Source organism: Mauremys reevesii, linkage group 12 (genome assembly GCF_016161935.1).
Source record: "Mauremys reevesii isolate NIE-2019 linkage group 12, ASM1616193v1, whole genome shotgun sequence".
In the NCBI taxonomy this organism is placed as follows: Eukaryota; Metazoa; Chordata; order Testudines; family Geoemydidae; genus Mauremys; species Mauremys reevesii.
The window spans coordinates 45,705,536-45,722,871 of NC_052634.1; the positions used below are offsets into that span (position 1 = coordinate 45,705,536).

General features: G+C 55.6%; 8 non-coding genes across 8 annotated transcripts; 5 read left to right on the forward strand and 3 right to left on the reverse strand.

Moving 5' to 3' along the window:
• Positions 1 to 778: 778 nt before the first annotated feature.
• Positions 779 to 942, reverse strand: LOC120376138. The gene has a single exon (XR_005587047.1). It is a non-coding gene; the product is annotated as a U1 spliceosomal RNA (small nuclear RNA).
• Positions 943 to 1,692: 750 nt separating this feature from the next.
• LOC120376448 lies at positions 1,693 to 1,878 on the forward strand. Its single transcript, XR_005587325.1, has one exon. It is a non-coding gene; the product is annotated as a U2 spliceosomal RNA (small nuclear RNA).
• Positions 1,879 to 4,200: 2,322 nt separating this feature from the next.
• Positions 4,201 to 4,394, forward strand: LOC120376522. Its single transcript, XR_005587383.1, has one exon. It is a non-coding gene; the product is annotated as a U2 spliceosomal RNA (small nuclear RNA).
• Positions 4,395 to 5,852: 1,458 nt separating this feature from the next.
• Positions 5,853 to 6,038, forward strand: LOC120376414. The gene has a single exon (XR_005587294.1). It is a non-coding gene; the product is annotated as a U2 spliceosomal RNA (small nuclear RNA).
• A 6,097-nt stretch (positions 6,039 to 12,135) lies between these two features.
• TRNAR-UCG lies at positions 12,136 to 12,208 on the forward strand. The gene has a single exon. It is a non-coding gene; the product is annotated as a tRNA-Arg (tRNA).
• Positions 12,209 to 13,219: 1,011 nt separating this feature from the next.
• TRNAQ-UUG lies at positions 13,220 to 13,291 on the reverse strand. The gene has a single exon. It is a non-coding gene; the product is annotated as a tRNA-Gln (tRNA).
• Positions 13,292 to 14,964: 1,673 nt separating this feature from the next.
• TRNAI-AAU lies at positions 14,965 to 15,038 on the reverse strand. The gene has a single exon. It is a non-coding gene; the product is annotated as a tRNA-Ile (tRNA).
• Positions 15,039 to 15,150: 112 nt separating this feature from the next.
• On the forward strand, positions 15,151 to 15,223 carry TRNAA-CGC. The gene has a single exon. It is a non-coding gene; the product is annotated as a tRNA-Ala (tRNA).
• Positions 15,224 to 17,336: the final 2,113 nt, after the last annotated feature.

The following is a 17,336-nucleotide window of genomic DNA, read 5'->3' on the forward strand; positions in this document are numbered from 1 at the left end:
ATTCTTCCGACCAAGGCGCGGACTGATGTAGCCGCGCCGATTTACGTTCCCCGTGCAGCCCAGGCCCGAGGGTCGGTGCGTGCTGAACAGTTAAGTCAAAACAGCTCCGTCCGTCAGAGGTGTGCAAAAGGGAAAACCCGCTCCTGGGCGACACGGCCACGCCGCCTAACCCGCAGCGTAGCTAAAGGGCATTCGGGGAGGCGGTGGGTGGGCCTCAAGCAACGGAAAGCCCTCCTCCAGCATGGGGTTGTGACAGCCTAGTCTCCGTAGCACAGACAGGGTGGCCACCAAGAGACAGGAACAGACAGCGAAAGCCAAAGCGGCCCCAGGGCAGGGGGCGAGGCTGCCTGTTGGACGAGGAGACCGGTGGGACAGGCGTTTTGGACAGGCCGTCCTCCCGTCAAAAGAGGAAGAGCCCGAGAAGAAGGGCCAGGCAAGAAGCTACAAGCAGGGAAAGAAGCAGAGCAGGCAGGCAGGCAGGCAGCTCCCCTTAGAGCCAAGGAAGGCACCGGTCCAAGCCCCCCAAAAGCAGACTAGAGAGCAGATCAGCTGCAAAAGACTAGGGAAAGCCAAGAACACAGAGAGACCCAAGTAAAGTTTCAGAGCTGAGCTTTGCTTACAAGGAGGAACGTGTGACAAAGATACTTAGAAGTACAGGGCCTGTGGAAAAGAGCACTCCCAAAGGCCCAGAATAACAGCTGTTTTCCTGAAAATCTGCTTTGCAGTGCACTAAGCCTAAACAGCCCACTATCGGTTGTCTGTTGTTCAAACCAATCACCAGGGGAGAGCGCGAACGCAGTCCCCCACTACCACAAATTATGCAGTCGAGTCTCCCGCATTTGGGGAAATCGCAGGGGTCAGCACACCCGCAGTGCAATGGATGAGCCTCACCCTGGGAAAACCACCTTCATGATCATGGTATCTCCCCTGCCAGGTAAGTATGAGTTCCTGCTGCCCGGCCGCCCGCCCTCGCTCGCCCCGCACTTATAACACACGGGCGGACCGCGCGCCCCACCGCCGGCCTCGCCCACACCGGCCCCCACTGCCGACAGCTGCCCCGACGTGGCCCCCGGAGACCGTCCCTTCCCCACGCCGAGCTCCCGGTGCCAAAGTCGGGCCCTGCCTGGCAGCCTGCGTCCGCTCCCACGATGCTCTGCTCGCACACAGATCTGCATACCTGCTCACGCGGCTCCGCCCCTCCGCTCGGGCCCCTCCCCCTGCCCGCCCGGGCCGCCGCTCTTGCGTGCTCAGCTCTTTGAGCTCAGATGGGGTGTAGTGCTCAGATCGAGTGCGACAGACCTTAACTTTGCCATGTGAGGGTCATTCTAGCCCCATTACCTGGCTTGCTTATTTATACCTACGACTGTCTTTAACTGTTGTATGCGTGATGTACCCTCACTGCTTGCTGACTGTATCTTGAACTCACCCACAGTATACCCCACATTGGGGACATTGCACACTGTATAAGTTATGTGCTGTCCAATACCAAAGTACTAGCATCCCCCCATACTCTGTATGTCACCCCTGATGACCAGTAACTGATGTTACAAGCTCTCTGTATTATCTATTCTTAAACATTTTCTAATAAACATTTAAATCTATGCTGTCCAATACCAAAATGCTAATATCCCCCTACAACCTGTATGTTACTACCAATGACACGATAACTGACTCTTCAAACACTTTGTATCGTTCATTTTCAAATATTCTCTAATAAACTTTAAATCTGTTCTTATCAGTTGAATATCTGATATGTCCTTTATTTGAGGACTGTATATTAAACTGATTTTTGAAACAGGGGGCTGGAATAGGAGCTTGCTCTGTCCACCCCATGCATTGACCTGGTATTGCAGTGCCTCCAGGACCGGTGGTGCTTCTCCTTCTGGGGAGAATCTTCTGGTTAGAAAAGCAGAAAGAATTTTACTGTAATGATGCCCCTTTAGAGCAGATTTGTTCGAGTTGTTGAAAACAGATTGGAAACCCTTGTCTTCTTTACAATAAAATATTGTTATGTTTTCTTGGGGTCTAATGTTTTGTGAGGCTGTCGATAGATATGTGAGGTTCTTTGTCTTGCTAGAGGATTGTTTAAGGAGCTGGGATCCTTTTTCTGCGTAGTCTTTTCAACCGTTAGTATGAGGGATGAAGGCTTTCCGGGCTGTTGGGGAGATGGTTGGTTGGTTGGTTGTTTTGTTTGCACGCACAGGCAGAGACGGCGCTGTTTAAAGCTGCTCCCGTGCATCAGGTCAGGTTAGCTGCAGCTCACCGAACCCCAAGGATCTCAGGTAAGCTACTTTGTAGCAGAGGCAGACCAAGCAGCAGGTACAATGCCGGGGTCGCACCCCGGCTGGCAGATACAATCTCAATGACCGAGAGACGTTTTCCATTGGACCGTATGAACTCGAACCGTAAACTCACTGAATGTTAAATCTCACCAAATGAGGGTCAACCCAGCCCCATCATCGTATCCACTCGTTATACTCCACACCTGAACATAGCCGTCATATGAACAACCTACCCTCCTATCTCAGTGTCTGTACGTTGACCCGTTAACCTTTTACTCCCAATCGGGGCTATGGCAGATGATGTATTCCTTACGCCACCTGATCTTAAACTGAATTTTGCACCCCCTCAACAATCTGTACGTTATTCCCTGACCACCAGAAACTTCTACGCCTAAACTCGGGGGCCTACACTTTTAAACACAAACAAACAAACAAATGAAAAAAAAACCCAACATCTTAGTAAAGTCAGAGGCTGCCAGGAGGTTCAACCTGCTGCTCACTGCAGGACCGATCCCCCACTAAAGGGCCCCCCTCCGGGGTTGAGCTTGCAACCCTGGGTTTAGCAGGCTAATGCTCAAGCCCCCGAGCTACCCCTCCCCTACGTTGACACTTTCTCGCGATCCCGGCTCCTGCTCCTTTGCAAGGTGTGTGCGTCTGCTCCTGGGTTTTAAGCCTGCTAACCCAGCGGGGCCTGATTGCCCTCTGGCTTCCCGCCCGGCTCCTCCGCCATGCGCCTGGGCGTCAGCGGGACTGTCTCAGGAGAGCAGCTTTCCCCCTCCCCCGCATCCCAATCTCCGCCCAGCTGGGGAACGCAGCCCTGAGAAAAGACTCCTTTGAGCGCTGGAGGCCGGCGGGGAACTCTCATTTCCATACCCACGGTGCATTGCGTGCAGCGAAGCGAGTCGCTGCTCAAGGGGCTGGTTTTGCTCCCAATGTCCCCGGTTCCCATGAGCCAATTTGGCATTTAAATCGGTTCAATTAAATTTCCTCTAAAAGGGAGAGGTTTAGTGGGGCTGTCGGTGTAGTTACTCTGAGTTGAGCGGAAGGCGCCTTCCCTGGCAGTGCCTCTGCAGGTTGCTCTGGTTTCTCTTCAGATGGTATAAATCTTTTGTCTCCCTCTGCTTCCCCGCTCCCGAAAAGCAAAAGCAAAAGTAAAAGCAAAAGTACAAGCACAGCTTTTCCTAGAGAGTAACCATTATGCGTTTCCGCCTCAGTTTTGTGAGATTGTTATCTCATGTCGTGGGAAGAAAGCAGAATGGGGGTCGGACTTTTGCGCCTTGAACAGAGCGGTGGTGTGTGTTTCCTTGACTAGCTGCTGCCTGTTTGTGGCTGGGAGGCAACCCTTACCGATGATGGCAGGGGGACAGCTCTCTCTTGTGTTCTGCAGTGATGCTGCAATTTTTTGTTGTGCCCCTCCCCTGCTGCAAACCAGGCAGGCAGGCTTGGTGGCCCGCGGAGGTGGGTCGAGCCCAGGTTTCCTTTGGCAGACGCCTGGTTGAGAACCGGTGCTGTATCCTATAGGGATCTTAGTCATCTCTTGTCTAAGCTGACAAGCCCTAATGTCTGTAGTCTCGTCTCATACTTTGGAAGCCTGCTATTTACCCCTTTCAGTTGTAAAAACTGACTCTTGATTCCTACCCTTTCTTTCCTATCTGCTAACCAGTTACTGATCCATGAGAGGGAGGGGCTTGAGCCGTCTGGAGTAGCTCGTGACTGTGAGTGGCAACCTCAGGGCAGACTGTTGAGAAGCAGAGCACAACCCCCAAAATGGTTGTACGTTCTAGACTTAGATTTCACCAAGTGTCAGATACTGGATGATGTGCCGTTTATGACTTTTTAAACCCAAACTTGCGATTTGGGGATAATTTAAGCGTTCTGTGCAGAGGACTAGAAATACTTTTATTAACCTGTAGTTTAGATCATTTTAACATTCGCTGGAATCACAGTTTTAAATCTGTTCTTATCACTTTAATAACTGATACTTCCTCTATCTCAGGACTAGCTATTACACTGATTTTTTGGAATAGGGAGACGGAATAGCAGCTTCCTCCATCCACTGCACACAGCGCCCCGTTATTGCGGCACTGAACCTCCAGGAACGGTGGGCCTCCCTATGGGGAGAATATCGTGGTTGAAGAGCAGCGAAGAAAAGTCGTGTTGTCTGTGTTACCATTTGGTTTGTACTAAGAGTATGGTTTCGAGTCATCTGTGACTCTTTCATCAGTTATTAGTTACATCTTATGATTAAGCCTCTGAGTTGAAAGGCTGCTCTTGCAGATTTTACTTTGTCGTTGTTTGTAGGTCAGTTAAACAGCTGCTTTCTTAGTCTATTCTGTGTAGGTTCTTAAACTGCTCTCTTTAGTATACCTTCCAGAATTAATGGCATGGTTTGGCCTGTTCTTTCCTCGTCTCCCACAGAAGAGAAAATTTCCATCCCTTTTCCCATTGGAAAAATGCCACCCTCTTAACCTAGGAAACAGTCTCTGTAAATGTTTTGCCCAGACGAGGGCTAGTTCATAGGAGCAGAAGAGGAGGAAGGTTGTGATCCTTTGAGTCACATTCCTAGCGTGACTCAAGGAAAATAATTAAAGAAAAAAAAAGTGTGTGGGGGTATGCGGCGCTTGGGGGCAGCAGGTCAGTGGGTGGGTTTTTGTGGAAAGGAGGAGCGTACAGGAACTGTCTCTTTTTCTTTCTTTCTTTTTTTAACAGAATTGTGTGTCAAGGGTTCTTGCTTTGAATTCTTCCACTGGAGTAATTTTAGGGAAGTGAGCCTCACTTAGAGTTACCTCGATACGGTGTTCATTGCGTGGCTGAGTGCTCGCCCCGGCGAGGTAGAAAGCGGTGGGGGCAGGGGTGTGCGTGCGCAAAGCCTGAGCATTGCTTCTCGGCTCTTTGAGCTAAGATCAATGGTAGCGATCCCGTTGGAGAATAGGATCACGGCCTTCCGCCAAGCCCGAGCCCGCAAACTCGAAAAGTACGCTCCCCTGGCTGACACCCTGCGAGCAAAGAGCTACGAGGTCTACACCGACGCTCTGATCGTTGGGGCCTTGGGCGCCTGGGACCCCCTTAATGAGCGCGTGCTGCGGACTTGTGGGGTTGGCCGTCGCTACGCGCGGCTCATGAGATGCCTAATGGTCTCGGACGCTATTCGGTGGTCCAGAGACATTTACACAGAGCACGTCACCGGCCACCGTCAATACCAAGAGTGAGCCGGCGTGACTCCACGCACCCGCAAGGGGGAAGAGACCTGTAAACTTCCTCTGTTAGACTTTATCTCCTGAGCCCTGAACCAACCAAACTGAACTCTGCCATGTGAGGGGCACCCTATCACCATTACCCAGTCCGCTCATTTATTCATGCCCACGACTATCCATAACCTGTTTGTATGAGTGATGTGCCCTCACTGCTTACTGGCTGTACCTTGAACTCACCCACCGTATACCCCGCATTGGGGACATGACAGACTGTGTATATGTATATGCTGCCTAACACCAAAATGCTAACATCCCCCCACAACCTGTATGTTACCCCCAATGACACAATAACTGACGTTTCAAACACTTTGTATCGTTTACTTTAAATATTCTCTAATAAAATTTAAATCTGTTCTTATCAGTTTAATATCTGATAGGTCCTTTATTTGAGGACTGTATATTATTTTTGATTTTTGAAACAAGGGGTTGGAATAGGAGCTTGCTCTGTCCACCCCATGCATTGACCTGGTATTGCAGTGTCTCCAGGACCAGTGCTTCTCCTTCTGGGGAGAATTGTCTGGTTAGAAAAGCAGAAAAAGTTTCACTCTAAAGATGCTGATTTGAGAAGATTTTTTTTAAAGTAGTTGAAAAATCAGGTATCTTTAGCACTTTCTTCATAACAACATATTGTTAAAATTTCTTGGGAGTGTTTTCTGAGTCTACAGCTGTGAGTTTCTTTGTCTTGCTAGAGGATTGTTTTAAAAACTGAAATTCTTCTATTTGCTGTGAGTCTTTTCAACAACACGAGGGATGAATGTTTTCCGGACTGAGGGTCTGTTTGGGAGATGGTTGGTTGGGGGGGGGGGTTGTGTGTGTGTGTGGGGGGGGCACACAGATTGGTAATATTCGAGGTCACATGTATATCAATAACTGGATGAGTTACACAGACTTCTCTCCACCCAGCCTACGTTCCATGTATCTTGACTGAGCCTGCCGCCCACCATCCCAGAGCAGAAGCCTGAAGCCTGAGCCCCACCGCACGTGGGGAGGAGGGGAACTCCCACTGGTTGCCTGCTCCTGCAGTGTTTATGACTCCGGAAGGGGGTAGGGACCAGCCCCTGCAGGCAGCCCAGGGGACTAGTCGCTGCTTTGCTGCCCCCGACTCCCCCTCAATTACAGCCCAGGACGCTGTGGCCACAATTAAAGCCCCTGGTGGCCACATTTGAGAAATGCTGGAGCCTCACAGTAAACAAATCCCAGCAGGTTTGTCACACCCTGTCCCCCACCCTGGGGATTTCCTGCCCTCTCCCACCCAGACCAACCTTCCTGGAAGTTCCCACCCCCTATGTATTTACTGCCCTTTCTCCCCGCCAAGGGAACCTGCCAGCAACTCCCTGCTAATCCCTCCCTCAACTGGCTCCACTGCAGCCATTTCCCTTCCCCGGCCCCTGGGAGGACCAAATGAGCTGGAGCAAAACATGGATGTTGCGCTGCAGCCTGTTAGGGCAAAAAGGGCAACTGGGGACATGTCAGAACAGGAAATAATTTCCCAGCACAATTCCCCCCAGGCTCTTTCCCTGCACACAGATATTCCAGCTCGTCCTGCATGGGACAGAAACATTCAAATCTAGGGCTGTCAATTAATCGCAGATAACTTACACAATTAACTTTAAAAAAATCATGATTAATCTGTTTTAATCGCACCGTTAAACAATAGAATACTAATTTAATTTTTTTTGTTTTTCTACATATTCAAATATATTGATTTCAATTACAACACAGAATACGAAGTGTACAGTGCTCACTATATATAGTTTTATTACAAATATTTACACTGTAAAATATAAAGTACTGTAGTGCAATCTCTTTATCATTAAAGTACAACTTGCATATGTAGATTTTTGTTGTTGTTGCATAAGTGCACTCAAAAAGAAAACAATGTAAAACTTTAGAGTCCAGTCAGTCCTACTTCTTGTTCAGCCAATTGCTGAGACAAACAAGTTTCTTTACATTTACTGGAGATAATGCTGCCCGTGTCTTGTATACGTCACCTAAAAGTGAGAACAGGCTCTCTCATGGCACTTTTGCAGCCAGCATTGCAAGGTATTAACGTGTCAGATATGCTAACATCCATATGCCTTCATACTTCAACCACCATTCCAGAGGACATGCTTCCATGCTGATAACGCTCGTTAAGAAAATAATGTGTTAATTTGTGACTGAAGACCTTGATGAAGAACTGTATGTCTTCTGCTCCATGGTTTTATCCACATTCTGCCATATATTTTGTTTTATAGCAGTGGTGGGTGATGACCCAGCACATGTTGTTCACTTTAAGAACACTTTCACTATAAATTTGACAAAAAACACAAAGAAGGTACAACGGAGATTTCTAGAGATAGCTACAGCGCTCGAGCCAAGGTTTAAGAATCTGAAGAGCCTTCCAAAATCCAAGAGGGACGAGGTGTGAAACATGTTGTCAGAAGTCCTCAAAGAGCAACACTCTGATGCAGACACTACAGAACTTGAACCACTAGACAGGACAATCAATCTTCAGTGGGTGGCATCTGACTCAGATGAGGAATATGAATGTACTTTGGCTCGTTATCGAGCAGTACCTGTCATCAGCATGGAAGCATGTCCCTGGCCTCTGATTGCTAGAAGCTGGGAGGGGAGAACAGGGGCTGGACCTCTCCATGGCCGCCTGGTCTGGTCACTCCCTCTGAAGCCCGTAGCCAGGGCCAGCCTTAGGGGTGGGTGCCACCAGGGAATTGCCCAGGGGTACCATGCTCAAGGGCGGTGCTGTACGGTAGCAGAGAGGTGTGTGCTGCTGGTGTAAAGTCAGAAACTGCTCCCGGCTGGCAGGGGAGTGCTGCTTGGGGTGGTGCCCAGATTTCTCCCTGCTCCCTCCCGGCATAGGAGCATGGGGGGAGGGAGGGGAAGAGAAGGGGGAGATAGCGGTGATGAGCGGCTACTGCTCCCCCAATGTTCCTCCGGGCCCCCCTAGGGGGCTGTGAGGGGGAGCAAGGAGCGACATCAGGGCTCCCTGCATCCAGGTCACCTTCCCCACCTGGGCTGCATAAGGGCAGGACAGAGGGAGCAAAAAGCCTTTGTGAGCTCAGCACACACAAGCCAGGAAAAGATCAACACCCACCCCCAGCCCAGCCAAAGTGGGAGCTTCCCTCACTTCCCAGCCACAGGCCCACGGGGCTCATGGATGGAGGAGTTTGGGGGGCTGGAGGGGCCCCTGAAGGACTAGCTCAGCGTGTGATGAGTGACTGGGATGTATGTGGGGGCCGGACTGTGGGCTGGGGTGTCCAGGGGGACCCCAGGGAAGGGACTAGGGGGATTAGGGATAGAGGAGGGTGGGGATACCAAGGTGCATTGTGGGAATGTGGGATTTAGAGCCCAGAGTGGATGGGTGGGGGCGGGTTGGAGGACCCCACGGTGGCTGAAAAGGGGAACCCGGCAGGTTGGGGGGCAGCAGAGATTGGAGATGAGGAACCCCCCACCCTGGGGATGGACTGGGGCAGTGGGGGGATGGGAACGTGGGGCCCAGCCATGGAGAAATGGGCTGGAGGCAATTAGGGGCGGGGCGCTGGGGGTGGGAGAGGGAGGAGGAGGAGGAAGGGGTGGGGTGAGAGGAGGAGGAAGGGGCAGGGTGGCGGGGCGAAGGGAAAGGCCGGGCAGAGCGGACAGGGTGGGGAGGGGACGCTGGGGGCGGGGCTGGCAGGAGGGTCACAGCGGGGGGGGAGGGGTGAAGCCCTTTCACTCCGCGCTGCTTCTGCCCGTTGGAGAGAGAGAGAACTACGCTTCCCAGAGCGCACCGGGAGGGGGCGCGTTGTCTGAGCAACCTGCCCGTCACTTCCGCTCTGAGACGAGCCAGGAACTACAACTCCCAGCCTGCCCCGGGGCGCCTCCTCCTCTCCAGCCCAGGTGAGGGCGGGTCCCTGGGTCAACCTGACACCTCCCCAATGCAACTCCCCAGCCCCGCCCCCCAGAGAGCCCCCCCGGTGCAGGGTGTGACGCTGCCCCGCGCAGGAACGTGCTGCGCCGCTTCGCCTCTTTCACCCCCCGGCACAAAGCGGCTGGTGGGGGTGGGGGCGGGTCTGGCTCTGCCCGGGCGCTGGATCCACGTGTTCCCGGCGCCCCTACGTGTCCCCCCCCGACTCCCGCTGCCCCCATCCCCGCCCCCTCCCCGGGTGAGCCCGGCTCCAAAGCCCCGCAGACAGACCCGCCCCAGCCTTCCCCGAGCCCCCCGCTGTGCCCCCCCCAGAGCCCGGCCCCGCCCCTTCCCCAAAGCCCCGCCCCACTGTGCCCGCCCCCAAAGCCCCGCCCACCCCTTCCCCAAAGCCCCAGGCCCCGCTGTGCCCGCCCCAAAGCCCCGCCCGCCCCTTCCCCAAAGCCCGAGCCCCCGCTGTGCCCGCCCCAAAGCCCCGCCCGCCCCTTCCCCAAAGCCCCAGGCCCCGCTGTGCCCGCCCCAAAGCCCGGCCCGCCCCTTCCCCCAAAGCCCCGCCCCCTGCTGTGCCCGCCCCCAGAGCCCCGCCCCATGTGGGGGCACCAGCACTGTGCCGGGTCGTGATGGGAAATTGCCCAAGCTGGCCCAGGAGAGACGTGTGTGTCCCTGCTGCCCCCTGCTGGTGGGGCTGAGCCTCGCTCTGCGGGGGGGGGGGTTGGGGGGTGAGAGAGAGAGAGAGACTGTGACACTGTTTGTATCAGTGTGTTGCTGGGCTAACCAGTAGGAAATGGCTTTGCAGGATTTTGTATCCTGCAGCAAGTGAGTGAGTGACTGACTGACACACACACACGCACACTGACGCACAAAGGGACTCACACAATCCCAAGAACACTCACACACAACACACCCAGAGGGACATGCTAGCCCAACCCCAAAGACAGCAACAATCACATCCCCAGCCGCACTCACAATCACCCCCCCACACCATAATATTTGCAATCGTGCTCACAGACACAACTGCACACAGTTCACTCCCACTGCTCCCAACACAAGGACCTCCTGCCCCACACAGCGTGTGCTGAGGCCTGTGGAACTCACTGCCACTGGACAGCTACCAATGAGAATGATCCCCTCGTGCTGGATCATCTGCTTGGCCCCCCACTCCCTCTCGGGGCGCGCTGTGCGGCGTGGCTGGGGATTGTGCAATGGCCCAGCACCAGACAATGCAGAACGGACACCACACACCCTGCCCGCCTCACCTGAGCTGCTCTCCGGGTGCATTGGAGCCCAGCACCCCGCACCTTGGCCCTACTGCCCCACAGGGGGTGAGCTGCAGCCCCGCCACACTCCACAGAGGGGAGACGTGTTAGGCCAGCCAGCCATTGTAAGATGGGGAAATCACCATCGAGGTCGACGGTATGGGGGCTGTGACATACAGAGAAACAGTTGTCGCGCCGGCAGAAGGCAGCAGAGCATACACACACACGTACACACACACACACAATTGCAAACATACACAAACACATGCATGAATCCAGCCACACACACACAATTGCTAATATACACAAACACCTGCACAAATCCAGCCAACACCAACACAAGCCTGGGAGCCAGGGGAGCAGAGCAGGCTGGGGCTGGGTCACTCCACTTCCTGCAGGAAGTAGCCAGCCCCCCCGTCCCCCACAGAGGCCTGGGACCAGCCCCCCTCTGCTTCCCCCCACGCAGGCCTGGGGCCCCAGCCTGCTCTGCTCCCCTGGCTCCCAAGCTTGGGGGGGGGGAACCGCCCCACAGCACTCGCCGGCAGCGTGGCTGGGAGCCAGGGGAGTGGACCAGGCTGGGGCTGTGTCACTCCACGTACCATGCAGTGAGTGCAGGGGCGGAGGGGGCGGGTGGGGCTGGGGCAGAGGAGGGCGGGGCCATGGGGAAGAGCCGGGCTGCCCCCACTGCAGCAGCTCCCCACCCCAGCTCACCTCCGCTCCGCCTTCTCCCCTGAGCACACCGGCGCCGCTCCACTTCTCCCGCCTCCCAGGCTTGCGGTGCCAATCAGCTGTTTAGTGCAGCAAGCCTGGGAGGGGAGGAGAATTAGAGCGGGGGCGGCGTGCTCAGGGGAGAAGACAGAGCAGAGGTGAGCTGGGACAGGGTGCGGTCCCCCTGCCCACACACTCCCGCCCCCCATTACTTGCTGCGGGCAGCCCTCCCCCCGCACCTCCCCCAGCCCCTGCCACAGCTCACCTCCACTCCCCCGCCCCCCCTGAGTGCGCTTTATGGTGCCCCAACCACTTGGCACCCTGGGCGGCCGACTAGTTTGCCTAGTGGTTGCACCAGCCCTGGCCACTGCCTGTCAGCAGGATTCCTCCTCCTCCTCCTCAGTGCGACTAAATCTCTGTACCTAGACAGCGGGTCCGTCCGCTGCACCACAACCCCCCATGCCTGAGCCTCCCTGCCAAAGCCCTGCACCTGGCTCCAGAGAATTAAATCTCACGTCTCACTGGGAACTCGACTTCTTGTGCCCAGAGAGTCTCAGCCCCGCTCAGTAGCTGACCTGAGAAACACAGTGTCTGCAAAAGCAGCAGAGTCGTGTGGCATCTTATAGACTAACAGACGTATTGGAGCATGAGCTTTCGTGGGTGAATCCTCACTTCGTCGGATGCGTCAGTGTCGGCCTTTTCCAAAGAAGTGCCTGGAGGGCCTTTTTCTATGTGACCACGTGGCCTAATGGAGAAGGCGCCTGACTTCGGATCAGGTAATTGAGGGTTCAAGTCCCTTCGTGGTTGTGCTTGTGCAGTTTTACCTTTGTGCTGAAAGTCCTGCTCCCTTCAGGGCTGGAACCTCTTCTTGGCTGCTCAGGCCAATGCTCTGGCTTCAGCTAGAGCCCCGGGAAGGAGTTGGGGGTTGGGTGTCACAAAGGCTGGGGCATGAGTCCCAGGTGCTTCCAGTCTCGCCTTTGCCATTCCTGACTTGCCAGAGAAAATGGGCAGCTGCCCGGGCTAGCGTGTGGAGCTGTTTCCCTCTTCCAAGTGTGCGCCTGTCCCTGTGCTGGAGGGGGGTTGCTACATAGCCCCTTGGGAGCCTGGGTGTTTCTCTGCTTGTCGCCAGCTGGGGAAAAGCCTCTTGGGGTAAAATCTCCTGCCCCACTGCCAAAGTGAGCACCTTGAGTGGGAATGGTAAGAGGCCCCACCAGGGGGGCTGGCCCTGCTTTCCTACCATCTTCTGATGTTGGCCACAGAGCATCAGCAGCCGCCCCGCATGCTGATCTGTGGGTGGTCTTCAGTGGGGGTTTGGCATGGCAGGGAGCAGGCTGGCTGGGTGTTTTTGTGCCTGTCTGAAGGCCACACATAGGCATGGTCCTGCCCTCCTCTAGCCCTGACCTCGGTTGCTCTGTGGCTTTTAAGCCTTCCCTTGGAGCCGTCAGCACCATATGCCTCTGCTCCAGGTGCCCAGAGGAGGAGAGGGGCTGGGCTCCAGCCTGGGAGGCCTGGCCCTGGCCCTGCTTCCTTTAAATGCCATGTGGGCAAGAGGAAGAGCTGCAGCTACAGGGACCAAAGTTGTGGGCATCAGGTGAAGCAGTGAGAAACCCAACATCAGGTCAACCCGCAGGAATCTCTAGCCAGACTGTTAAGGTCTAGGACCCCACCCTCTAGCGGCCAGCTGGACCAGAGACCCATCTCCAATGGGCACCAGTGACCCAGGAGGAGGAGAAAAAACCTCACTCTAGCTCAGCCAGGGAGAGAGTAATCAAGCACCTTAAGCTCCAAGGCTTTGCAGCAAACCAACATATGCCCAAGAGGTCCCACTGAGATTTGAACTCAGATTCCAGGATTCAAAGTCCTGAGTGCTGCCCATTACACCATGGGACCCGCTACTGTTTTGTTTTCTAGACACCAATGACTCTCAGCTGGCTGGTTTGCACTCTGCACTTATTGCTTCCCACCAGCAGCTTCCTCTCACAGGACTCTCTCTCCTCCTCCAGCGACTATAGTCCTGCACTACCGGATCCGTGGGGCCTGCCCTGAGTCCCTGTATCCCCCTGCTTTGTCTCCATTCCCTGCAGGCTGCAAAAATGTCAGGGGAGGCTGCCCCTCCCTTCACTCAGTGCTCCTGCTCATGTTGGCCAGCTGCAGCCTCATCTCCTGGAACTCGGGCAGCTGTCGCTTGATCCGATCGTACAGTCACACGCTGACTGGCTCCCCTGCCTGGATGCTCTTGTGGAAATCCCACAGGCAAGTGCTGTGGCACTGTTGGTTTCTTTAATGTTGTGGTGTTTGCACGACTGCCCCAGGAGCCCATATAAGTTGGTGCCCATGGCCTCCACGAGTGCTGCACTCTGACCAGCTGAACCAGGCAAGCCACGGGAAGCTTCTCATGGTCTTCCCCTGGTGTGGGCTTGGATGCGAAAAGCACCTGGCCGTTAATCAGCTGTTGCAAGAAGTGTGCAGAGTAGGAGTAGCGATGGGGCTGTAGCTTTCCACAGCATCTCAATTTGGGCAGCTTTCCATTCCCCTTTTCTGTGTAATGTCCCTCCCACGGGTTTCACTTGCGGAGCTGTACGACTCTGGCAGGGTGGCCATTTAGAAATCTTTTCCTTGCTTTTCTTTTTCGCCTGGCCCCAGCGTTAGGACCGTTTGGGTGTTTCAGTGTGTGTGTTTTCCCATTTGGAGGCATTTGGAAGTTTGGAAGGGGAGCCGAACGAGGAGTCTTTTTCACAAGCAAGTTGGCTTTCTGCACAGGTAGGGCCCTTGGCCGTAAAGCTTAGCTCAGTCAGTGCGTCTGCATGGGGTTCCTCCAGTGCCTCAAGAGCCCGTGCTAAACTCTCGGTGTGGGCGTTTGGCTTGCGCCAGTCAGAGTGCCGTGCCTGCGTCTTCCCAGGGCCGGCTCCCGTGAGGCGCGCATAAATTGGGAGGAAAGGGGTAGAAGAGGAAGCAAGTGAAGCTGACTTCGAGTGGTGGTGCCCCTGGGCGGAGTGGTCCTCCTGCTCCTTCCTGTCGGAGGTGTGGGCTCGAGTGTGGGCTTGGGGGGTCTGGCTGAGGGTGGTGGGAGGATGGTGTCCAGGGAAGTCCCAAAGGTCACCCTGCGCCGGCGGAGTGTGAAGCCTCTCCCCTAGGTTGGGGTGCCGAGTGTTAAGCCTTCCTCTGTGGCTTGGGCTGGGAAGCGTGATCCGGCGTCGGGTCCATTTGGGTGGAGCTGGCGGCCGGCAAGAATTCGGGCCATCAGGTCAACCCTCTGTGGACAATGGGGGTGAGCTGGCAGGCCTGCGATTTTGGCTTCGCGGGCGGGCAGCTCAAGCCTGGCCTCCTATGAGCCTGGAAGGCAGCCGGCCGGGCTCACCCGTCTCCTCCCCGGGCCCAAGTTCCTTTCAGGCAGCAGGTGGAGCGAGGCCCAGGGAGGGAGACCAAGGAGGTGTCCGGAGCCTCGTCCTGCCCGGTGCCCAGCAGGGCTCTTGCCCGCTCCCGGCCCACCTGGTTTTGGCCTCTGCCACCCCTAGCAGTCAGCCAAAAGAGCAGAAATCACCCTCTCCCTCTCCCTCTCGCAGTGGCCAGCATGGGGCTTGAACCCATGACCTTGGCATTATTAGCACCACACTCTAACCAGCTGAGCTAGCCGGCCTATGGGAAGCCCTGCCTTGCCTGACCCTTTTGGAAGGAGTCACCGGCTGGCGCGGGGAACGATGTGGCCTCCGTTATCGAATGGATGGATCAAGACACCACCTGCCAAGGTAGGGGAATTAGCTCAAGTGGTAGAGCGCTCGCTTCGCATGCGAGAGGCAGCGGGATCAATGCCCGCATTCTCCAGCGGCAAGGCAGCCGCGGGGACCTTCTCTTGCCCTTCTTTTAGAAGCCATGGACAGTCAGCCGGCTCAGCTCCTCCAGTGGCCTCCATCACTCTCCCCGCTTGGCCTCCCAAAAGGCCAGCCCTTGCGGAGCACAAAGCTCTTCCACCCCGGCCCTTCTCCCCCTTGCGCTGACTGGGAGGCTGGCGACAGCTGGGGGAAGTTAGCTCAAATGGGAGAGCATGGGAGAAGTAGTCAGACCCAGACACACATTCTCCAGCCTGCTCTGCTCTGCTCTGCTCTGCTTTGCTCTGCTGTGCTGGGCTCTAGTGGGGGACCTGCACCTTTCTTTCTGAGCTCTCACTGGAGCACAATCCCTTTCCTCCTCCCTCCCTGCTAGTCTACGCCAAGCTCATTGGCCGGGAGGGAGAGCCACTCAAATACAGAATTACTCACATCCCAGGGGTCCATGAAGAGAATGAGGAGATGGGCGGGGTGGCATGCGATACCAGCTCAGCTGAGACCGTGAGACCTCGCAGCCTCCTGATCTCAGGCAGCATGGCAGCCGTGGAGCAGAGCAGAGCACGCAGACAGCTTGGAGACAGCCAAAGCGGGGAAGGGCTGCGTTGGTCTGGAAGAGGGAGTCGGTGGCTGTCTATCCTGGCGGAGGCAGGGTCGTTTTGCTGTATGCTGGGCCAGAGGCCAGGGAGTCTGCTAGAGTTGCTGAGCTGGGCCTGCTTCTGGCTTTGCTTGGGTTAGAGGAAAGTGGTGAAGATAAGAACGGCCCTCCTGGGTGAGACCGATGGTCCATCTAGGCCACTATCCCGTCTTCTGACAGTAACCGATGCCAGGCGCTTCAGAGGCAATGGCCAGAGCAGGCAATCGTCAAGTGATCTATCCCTGCGTTGTCTTCTGAAGCTTGGTGCTTGTTTCAGGGGCTAACTCTCAGCCCAGACACACTCCAGGGAAGGAGCGTTGGTGTTTGTGCCGAGGAGCGTGGCTGGGACTTGGACCCCCTTCCCCAGCTCTGGGTAGCACGCCCCCCTTCCCCTCATTTCAGGCTGTGTTCTGCTTAAGGCCACAGAGCCCTTGCCTTTTTTTGCCCGGTGCCTGAGAGTCAGGCCAGCTGCAGGGAATTAGCTCAAGCGGCAGAGCGCTCGCTTTGCATGCGAGAGGTAGTGAAGGACGCCGCCCGCATTCTCCGAGCCTGTCGACTAAGGGCTCCTGATGAGCCTGGTGGACGGGAGAGCCGGCCATCTGACTTTTGGCCTGGCTGCCCGTAGCGGTCAGGCCGAAAAATCAAAAGCCATCCTCCCCAGGCCCACAGCCACCCAGGGGCTCCTCTGCACCATCTTGCCTCCACGAGTGCCACACTCTGACCAGCTGAACCAGGCAAGCCACGGGAAGCTTCTCAAGGTCTTTCCCTGGTGTGGGCTTGGATGCGAAAAGCACCTGGCCGTTCATCAGCTGTTGCAAGAAGTGTGCAGAGTAGGAGTAGCGATGGGGCTGTAGCTTTCCACAGCATCTCAATTTGGGCAGCTTTCCATTCCCCTTTTCTGTGTAATGTCCCTCCCACGGGTTTCACTTGCGGAGCTGTACGACTCTGGCAGGGTGGCCATTTAGAAATCTTTTCCTTGCTTTTCTTTTTCACCTGGCCCCAGCGTTAGGACCGTTTGGGTGTTTCAGTGTGTGTGTTTTCCCATTTGGAGGCATTTGGAAGTTTGGAAGGGGAGCCGAAAGAGGCGTCTTTTTCACAAGCAAGTTGGCTTTCTGCACAGGTAGGGCCCTTGGCCGTAAAGCTTAGCTCCGTCAGTGCGTCTGCATGGGGTTCCTCCAGTGCCTCAAGAGCCGGTGCTAAACTCTCGGAGTGGGCGTTTGGCTTCCGCCAGTCAGAGTGCCGTGCCTGCGTCTTCCCAGGGCTGGCTCCCGTGAGGCGCGCATAACTTGGGAGGAAAGGGGTAGAAGAGGAAGCAAGTGAAGCTGACTTTGAGTGGTGGTGCCCCTGGGCGGAGTGGTCCTCCTGCTCCTTCCTGTCGGAGGTGTGGGCTCGAGTGTGGGCTTGGGGGGTCTGGCTGTGGGCGGTGGGAGGATGGTGTCCAGGGAAGTCCCAAAGGTCACCCTGCGCCGGCGGAGTG